Below are 9,015 nucleotides of genomic sequence, written 5' to 3'. Positions count from 1 at the left end.
AGATATGGATAGTAATAGTACTTACCCACCTCCATGTTATAAGGATTAAATTGATAAATATTCATAAGAACCTTGAACCAGGATTGATGGGTGCTTATAGATAGATAAACAGTGTTAATTATTATTGCTAAATAAGCATAGTCACATATTTATCATGTCCTGTCAAAACACTTCCCAGGACTTCCTAACCCCTGGAGTTTCCAGGAAGAAACTAGGTAATGCTGTCTGGTGTTTACTCTATCTTAAGGAGTCAGAGGTCTCCACAGCTCAGTCTCATTCTTGTGGCAATGTGCTAGTGAACTATTTTCATGTAAAGTTGGAAGAAGGACTGAAGAGGTTATTCCTAGTCTATTATGCCATTTTACAACTGAGGCATCAAAGACACAGAGAGACTAATTTATAAAGGAATCTTTATTTATTTGGTGCCCACAGTGTGCCCAGTTGTGTACTCAAAAGGCAAAATATGCACATCAGCTGGGCGCCACCCATCAAAGAGATCCACACAGAGCCCCGGAGCCCCGACCCCAAGTAGCTGCCATACCATGTTGGCTGGCCCTCAAAGACCAAGAAGCAGTTCTGCTTTTTTGAGAACTAGCTAAAAATAAGTGAGTTTCTAACAAAAGAGTACAACAACACTGGGGACATTGCAAATTCATTTCCTAAACCATCTGCCCCCCACTTGCTCTTCTGTTACAGCCTGCCACTCACCACTTACAGGTTGAAATGCCAGTGGATTCGAAAGAGTAGCATGAAAGAAGAGCAAATAAAGAGCCTTCATTCCTTGGTAAGCCTCTTTCTTCTTCATAGTCTTGCCTTTTTATTGCCTTTATTAAGCATGGCATGCACAGAGGACCTAAAAAAGGAAAGAAAGAAACAATTTGAGTGTCGGTTTTGCAGCAGTTCTCCCTCCCTTGAGAACCGAGCTTATACACATAGTTTATTATCTTCTCAGGCTCCCGAACACTGCTTAAAGCCATATAATATCTTTTGGTGGGTTAAATGAGTAGCAGCTCTCTCTAGTCTGTCAATCAATTCCATTTCCCCCTTGAATAAAGGAAGTTAGTATCTTACCCTCTGACAGCTGGGGAAAGTGAGTTTTTTTTCCTTGCTCTCTGCCAGGGATTCTCTGGCAGGAGGTTAGAGAAGAGCATGTGTCCTGGTAGTCCATATGTCGCGTGGTCCTGGGGGCCACTGGAATGAGGAGGAATCTCATGTGTGGACTCCTACCATGGTACAACCTAGACTACGACTGCTCGCAGAGAAATCACAGCAGCTCTAGAATTTTAGGCACAGCCAAACCTCGGTCAAGGCAAAAAGGGTGACACTTCAATGGAGTGATCAAGACAGAATCCACATGGCCCTGGGTTGAAGAGAGAGAGAACAGTGAAAGAGGGAAAATGAAAATAAAGACATAACAAGTATAATAGTTCATTTTATTCCTATAACAAAATACTTGAGGCAAGCTGACTTTATAAAGGGAAGAGGCATATTTCACTCATAGTTCTGGAGGTTTGCAGGGATGATGCCAGCATCACCTCGGTTCTGGTGAGGATTCCATGGCAAATGGCAGAAGCATGCCCAAGAGGAAGAGATCACATCACTAAACAGGAAGCACGAGAGTCTCAGATGCACAGTCCTTTCTGAGGGCACACCCCCAATGACCTAAAGATCTCCCACTAGGCCCCACCTCCTAAAGATCCTACCACCTCTTGCATTGCCACACTGGGGACTCAGGCTCCCACATATATACTTTTGAGGGGAAAACTACATCCATAGCACCACGATAAAAATACCCATCTCCTGTTCTTGGAAAAAGTCACTCTATTCCAATCTGGACCAAAAAAAAAGTGTAGTATCTTCAATTTAATTGATATGAAAAAGAGATTTATTAAGCCTCTAAGGTATTTGACTTGATTCTTGGGAGAAGAGATAAAGATGAATAAGAGTACTTATGCTCTGTCTTTGATGGACCTTGGGCATTACCTCCTTCAGGTCTTTGCTCAGATCTTACCTTCTCAATGAGGTCCACTCTGACCCCCTTTCAACTCTATAGCTGCCCTCCAGCATTCCTAATACTCCCTATTCCTACTTTATCTCTTCTTTACCATATCTCCTCGGACATTCCTAATACTCCCTATTCCTACTTTATCTCTTCTTTACCATATCTCCTTGGACATATTTTATGTTTACTTATTTTATTGTGTTTATTACTTATTTCCAGTCTACACACACACTCAACCCCCCAGTGGAAATCTTGTAAGTTGTATTCCCTGCTGTATTTCAAGCTACCTAGCATGTCATAAACACTTACTAATGAATGAATAAATGAGTGAATGTTTGTTTGTTTCTCCTGGAGCCTGGTTACATTCTTTACTAGCTCCTTTGTAGAGAGCCAATGAGCATGATCATCCACTGATCCTGCGGTGTCGGCAAAAACTAAGCCTGGGAAACATTCCTTGCCAAAAAATGAGGAGACGTGAACAGCCTTAATACTCAGCTCTGAAGCCAACAGCTATCAGACGTTCCAGTACAATGGGTTTTTTGGGTACAGCAGGATAGCCGCAAGATGTTCCTAACACTGTAAATTTTTAGCACATAAAGAAGCCTCTTGATGATTCACAGGCCTTGAACGATTTGCAAAACTTGTGTAAACTTCCTGATTGTGAGACCCCCATATAATAAACATGGGGAGCTAGTTCTGGGTCACTGTTCCTCCATCAGAGGGTAGGGTCCCACCTGGCCCCAGTTTTGCTTGAAATTGTCTCTGTTTTCCTTTGTCTCTATGTTTTCTTAATCTCCCACCACCCCTCCTGGAGATCTTTTGTTGTTGCTGCACAGGTCACAGCACTCCTGAAGAATCTTCTGGAATTATTGAAAACTTACAACAACAAAAAATCAGGATCTCTCTGATGAATACTTTCAGAAGAGAAGACAGTAAGTCACCTAAGCCCATGAAAAGGTGTTAGTGAATGAGTGGCTATGTCCTTGCATCTCATTGATCACACACTGCAACTGAATTTCTGCAACCTGCTACCCCATGGTTTTCCTTCACAGATCATCCCTCAATCAATGTGCAGTTGGGTCATCTACCAGCTGGACTCGGTAGATGTCCAGTTTCATTCTACCATTCATCTACCAGTTTCATTCTAGAAACTCACCCAGTGCCTTTTCTTCTGAGTGTGTTTAAGTACATCGATGGTATAATGCAGAGGAATTAATGCACTAAGGAAACATGTTACAGAAATTTCATCTATTTGGTTGCATTCCAACAAGCATGGATTTTAAAGGGTATGTTATAGCCTTGAGCATCTCACACAGTCTAATTATTAACAGGCTTCCATCCTGGTCTTCATGGTGCCGTAAATACCTGCCTCTCCCCTAGGCATACCAACTGAATTCTGAACAAGAGATAGATCCCAGCCTAGCCCAAACACACTCATTGACTAACAGATTCCAATCAAACGCTCCTATACAACATCTCCCCCACAGGCAACTCTGTGAACTGGCACACCCAAGCCTGACAGCAGCTTCTAGAACACCCATTCAGAAACTAGGGTAGTAGTCAGATATTCGTCTTTTTTTGATAAATAAACTTCAGATTATTTATGAAATATTATGAAAAGTCTAGATATGAAAAGTCTCACATAAGATGACAAATGGGCTAATCAGTGAGATATGTCCACACTTCCTACATTGCTGGAGCATATTTCACAAGTGACCTCACAAATTCATGCTGCAGTGGCCTTTAATTTGGAATTACTCCATTCTCTAGGGTTCCTCCTTTTCCTTGGGATGGGATTACTCATGAGATGACTCACTCCAGGGACAACAGTGGTCCTCCTAGCTGATGCCCTTGTTCTCTAATTTCTCAAAAACATTGACCTCTATTTTATCTTTAACTTACTAAGAAAACTTACAACAAACTTACAAATTGTACGATTTTGTCCCTAATATGCTCTACCACAGTCCTGGGTCCTGAAGCCATAAAGATATGCCTGCTTCATAGACATGCCTTTCTATGTCCAAAAGACAAAAGACATGGTGAAAATTAAAAACAACTATCATTCTGTGCATTGAAAAAGGCTCATTAAGGGCCACGTATATCTGCCCCTTAGCCCAGCAGCAATAACATTACGCCCCTTGGGCTTGACTTAGCTTATTGAAAATATGAAATCTTACACCAGAATATGCCAAAGGCAACTCGAATTCTTTTCTCTTCATTGTTTAACTCCTGCCTGTTCTTTTCCCACACATATCTCCATTAGCTTTGGCCATGAAATAAACCACCCCATGAGTCAGCTTTTCTGTCACTGGGACAAAAATACCTGAAAAGACGGACTTAGAGGACTAAAGATTTATTTTAGTTCACAGACACAGAGGTTTCAGTCTGGCTCCATTGCTTTGGGCCCAAGATGAAGAAAGGGCATGGTGGAGGAAAGCTGTTCTGTTCATGGCAGCTGGAAAGCAGAGGGAGGGAGAAAGCAGAAGGAGCCAAGGACAAGATATAGTCCCCAAGGGCATGCTCCCATGATCTATTTCCCCCAACCACGCCTCTCCTGTCTACAGCTTCTGTAACCTCCCAATACTTCATTTGAATATTAATCCATCAACTGAATGAGGTTTCATCCCTCATGATCCAATCGCTTCCCAAAAGCCTCTACCTCTGGACATTGCTACACTGGGGACCAAGTCAATAGCTTTTATATCCAAACCATAGCACACTCCCAACTTGACCGCATAAAATAATAGCCATTCAGGTCTTGATTCTGCAGGGTCAACAAACTAAACTGCCTCAACTGGGCAGTGCTGGCCTGGGCTCAGATGATCTCAGCTGGGCTCACTGATGTGTCTGAAGTCAGTGCCTCAACTTCTGGGTGTTAGCTGGCCACCAGTCCAGGCACTAGGGGAAATGGACCTTAGTGTGCCCGAGGCTAGCCATGTCTTGGTCATATGAGGGTCCAGGGTTTCAAAAGCAATAGGGTTTCATTGTGCAGGCACTTTTTAAGTCTGTGACTGTTTCATGTCTGGGCCTTTCCTGTAGAAAGTCACAAGTCCAGCTCCAGAGTTGAGACTCGCTTTTCAAAAGAAAAGTGACAAGATCTCATTACAAGGGCTTGAATATAGAGAAGGAAAGAAATGGTGACCATTTTGTTTGTTTGTTTGTTTGTTTGTTTTGCAAGTTGCCATCAGGAAGGGATTGTGAGATGGGAAAGTGCTCATGTAAGGAGAATATTAAGGGTGATAGTAATCATCAAATCGTCTAATCACATCTGATTTCCTCAGTAGATAATGACTTAGGGAATCTGATGCATTCCTTTATTTACTCAACACATAGATTGAGCACCTACTTTGAGCACTGTTCTATGCACTGGTAATATAGCAGATAGACAATGTCCATGCTGTTAAGCTTACAATCCACTAGGACAAATGGGCAATAAATATGTAACATATCTGAGTAGTAAGTGCTCTAAAGAAAACTAAAATTGCTCAAAGGTGTCTAGAGTAACAGAAGTCAGATATTATTTTATTTAGGATGGTCAGGGAAGGTCTTGCTGATGTTATCTTGAAGGAGTAAAGTGGGGGGTTAATCCACGGGAAGGCTCAAGCACAGCATTCCAGGCAGAGGAGAGGATAAATGTGAAGCCTTAGACAGGTTCATCTCCAGGTTCAGCAAAGAAGCAAATGTCAGAGGCATGGAGAGAGGAAAAGAGAGCTAGAAGATGTGAGATAAATGTCAGTGAACCAAATCTTATTGGGAGTGTAAGCCACAGTAGGAAGTTATTCCATGTGAGAAAGAAACCTTGGCTGGTTCAGAACGGTGGTGTGGCAGAAGTTTTAAAAGCATAACCCTACTTTCTTTGGGCATAACACACTCCAGGGAGATAGGGACAGAAGCAGGAAACCATGTGGGAAGCTCCTGTGTTTCTGTTCACTGAGTTCCCAGGCTTCATGAATCTCAGCTATTGAACGTATTGTTCAGTCTTGGTTTTGATCCCCTGTATCACCTGTAGTTGAATTTGGCAAGAAGATGGTCAAGGGTGAGAAACACTTTGAGAGTTTGCTCATCAGAGGTCTATGAACTCCTTTTTGCCCACCAGGAGAACCCAGGGAGGAAAAATGGAAAGCAAAGACAAGAATCCATGTAGGATCTTTGCCATATAGCCCTTACACCCATCTCTTTCCCTTGCTGAGTGGACTATGGGAAGTGTGGTAGGCGAGGAATGGTACCAGTAAGAGGAAAAAGTAGGACTGAAAAGATACCCCCCGTGTCAACAGAAGCCAGAGCAAGGCAGAGGGAACAGCGCAGTTGGCATCTAAGGGCAGAGCCAGATCTAACCTTTCAAGGAGCAGGTGCTCGGATGAACAAGACAACAGTGGACAGAAGAAATCACTGGACTGGGCGGCAGAAATTTGTCTCTGTAGTCTCCCTCTGTTTGGGAACTGAATTTCACCAAAAGACATATTTAAGGAACAAAACATGTCTACTTCTCCAAAGTTCACACCTTCCTTCCCTCTCCTTCCATCTGCCCCCACATTCCAAGGCTCTCTAAGCCTCTTTACCTAGAGGCTAAAATCAAGTGGAAGCCAGTGAGGAACTGAGGAATTTCCACTGCTCGTCAGTTGGATTCAAGCAAAAGGCTCTCTGTCTGTCTTCCCAGACACCCCACTCTCTACAAGGCCAATTCCGTTTCTTTTTCTCCCCCACTGTCAGCATTTGTAACAAAGGGAACCTTGAAGCCAGTTGCAATTTCCAAATGGATGAGAAATGTTACTAACAGGAGGACCAATAAGGGACCAAAAGTACCAAACCCTTCTTTTCTACCCCCACCCCATGTGTGATATACACAGCTGCAACTCAGATAACATTCCCGAAGGCCTGGGTGATAAGACCATCCCCAGGTATGGTGCCATTGGGAGTGGTGGAAACCTCAAGAGGTATGACCCACCTGGAGATTTCATATCACCGGGTGTGCCCTTAAAGGGAATTGTGAGATTTGGTCTCTTCCATTTTTGCTGTCTGGCTGTGAGGTGAACAACTTCCTCTGTCATGCATTTCCGCCATAATGTGCTAGGCACCCACAGATCAAAAGCAAGAGGACCAATCAGACAGGACTGAAATCTTCAAAACTATGAGCCAAAATAAGCCATATATATATATATATTTTGGTGGGGGGGTGTAGATGGACACAACACAATGCCTTTTATTTTTATGTGGTGCTGAGGATCAAACCTGGGTCCCGCTCGTGCTAGGCAAGCGCTCTTCTGCTGAGCCACAATTGCAGCCCCATAAGCCTTCTTTCTTAATAAGTTAATTTAACTCAGGTATTTATGATAGTTACAGAAAGCTAACACACACATCCTTATCCCTAGGCAGGGGTGGATAGTTCAGATTTCAAAGGACAGGACTAAGTTTTTACAAGAGGCAGTAGAACATACAGCCATACCTCAATATCCTTGGGGGATTGGTCCCAAGACCCTCATGTGTACCAAAATCTGCAGATGCTGAAGTTCCTTACGTAAAACGGTGTAGTATTTGCACGTAATCTATGCATATCCTCCTGTACTCTAAATTATCATTAGATTACTTTTAACATCTAATACAATATATTTACTACATAAATATTTGCTATGCTTTATTGTGTTTGGAATGATGAAAAGAAAAAAGTCTATAATGCTCAATATAGTTGTAAATTTTTTTGCTAAATATTTTCATTCCATGGTTGGTTAAATGTACCCAAGGATATGGAGGCCAACTGTACCCATGGTCATTAATGTGGTCCTAAGTGTCTGGGAGACTTGACCCCTGCCTATATCACTTAGCAGTACAGCCTTGGGCAAATTATTTATCATCACTAAGTATTACACTCCTAAAATGATAATACTAATACTTAAAGAGTGTTTGTATGGATTAAATGAGAAATCACATACAAAGTGGTTTGGGCACCGTGTTCAACATATTGTAAGAAGTGGGAGATGTGCAATTATCATTAACATTATTTTATTAAGGAGGGAGGCTGGCATCTCGCTGCTTCTGTACAGAATGCCAAGAAACGGGTAGTTGCACTGCCTCCGAATACTGACTGGCAGAAGCAAGCCGTGTCAGAGTGAGTTTGCTGGCAGGGGGTTTAGCGAGGACAGTTGGTCGTCTTACTAAATTCATTTAAAAATAATATAAAAGTACATTTGGTGATGTGATGGCAAATATGATCTCAAGAGCCAGAACCTTTCTCTGGCTGCTCTGCAAACACCCACTAGCCAGGAATAGGTGGGGTGGCAGGTGGCAGAAGGAGGGCCTCCCCAGGCACCCTCAGCAGCACAGAGTGGTAACCAAGGCCTCTAATCCTCTCCCCTTCTAGCCCCCGCTGAGTCTCTCCAGGTGGGCAGAAATGCCAAATGTTCATTAAAGCAAATGTTCAAAGACCCTTTCACAGCTTACCAAATGATCCTCCAGGATGTAGTTCTGATAGTCAAATTAGAGAGTATGAAGCTTGAGAGAGCAACCTAGAAGGCCATCGGGGCAGAGAATTAGAGAAATAAAAGTCATGACACTGAGCTCAGGGACCTTTTCCTTCCCAGGCCTCCTTTACCATGATTCATGCAGTTGAAGAGAATTCTAAGTAGACATCCAGCTGTCTGCCGTCCCGGCCCACACTGCCATCAAGGTACTGGGTGGCCGAGGGCCTTCTGTTCTCTCATCTTTAAAAGTGAAAACATCAGGCTAGGGTTAGAGCCCAGTGGTAGAGCACTGACGTAGAGCACTGGTTCAATCCTCAGCTCTGCAAAATAAATAAATAACAAAGAGAAAACATTTTCTTGGTTAATGTAGGTCAATGTTTCTCAAGTTAGACTTTCCACCACCTACTGCAGAATCATGGTTTTACAATGCCCAATGTGGGACTCACACAGACCACTAGAGTCCAAGAAGATGATGGACACACGACACCTATGTTTGTAAGGGCCTCTCTTCTACAGGCAAGTTGGAACCATTAGCTTAGGATGTTCCCAAGACACAGA

At 42.9% G+C, this 9,015-nt stretch overlaps 1 long non-coding RNA gene across 1 annotated transcript; it reads right to left on the bottom strand.

Annotated features, from left to right (window-relative positions):
- Window positions 1-396: 396 nt before the first annotated feature.
- LOC120884354 (uncharacterized) lies at window positions 397-8,764 on the bottom strand. The gene is made up of 3 exons (XR_013430532.1): window positions 8,438-8,764; window positions 1,072-1,360; window positions 397-853 (listed from the first exon to the last, which is right to left on the bottom strand). It is a non-coding gene; the product is annotated as an uncharacterized LOC120884354 (long non-coding RNA).
- Between the last annotated feature and the right edge of the window lie 251 nt (window positions 8,765-9,015).

The sequence above is a fragment of the Ictidomys tridecemlineatus genome, chromosome 14, assembly GCF_052094955.1.
Source record: "Ictidomys tridecemlineatus isolate mIctTri1 chromosome 14, mIctTri1.hap1, whole genome shotgun sequence".
Taxonomy (NCBI): Eukaryota; Metazoa; Chordata; class Mammalia; order Rodentia; family Sciuridae; genus Ictidomys; species Ictidomys tridecemlineatus.
Note: the sequence above shows the minus strand (reverse complement) of the source record. Positions and strands in the feature narration are given on the sequence as shown.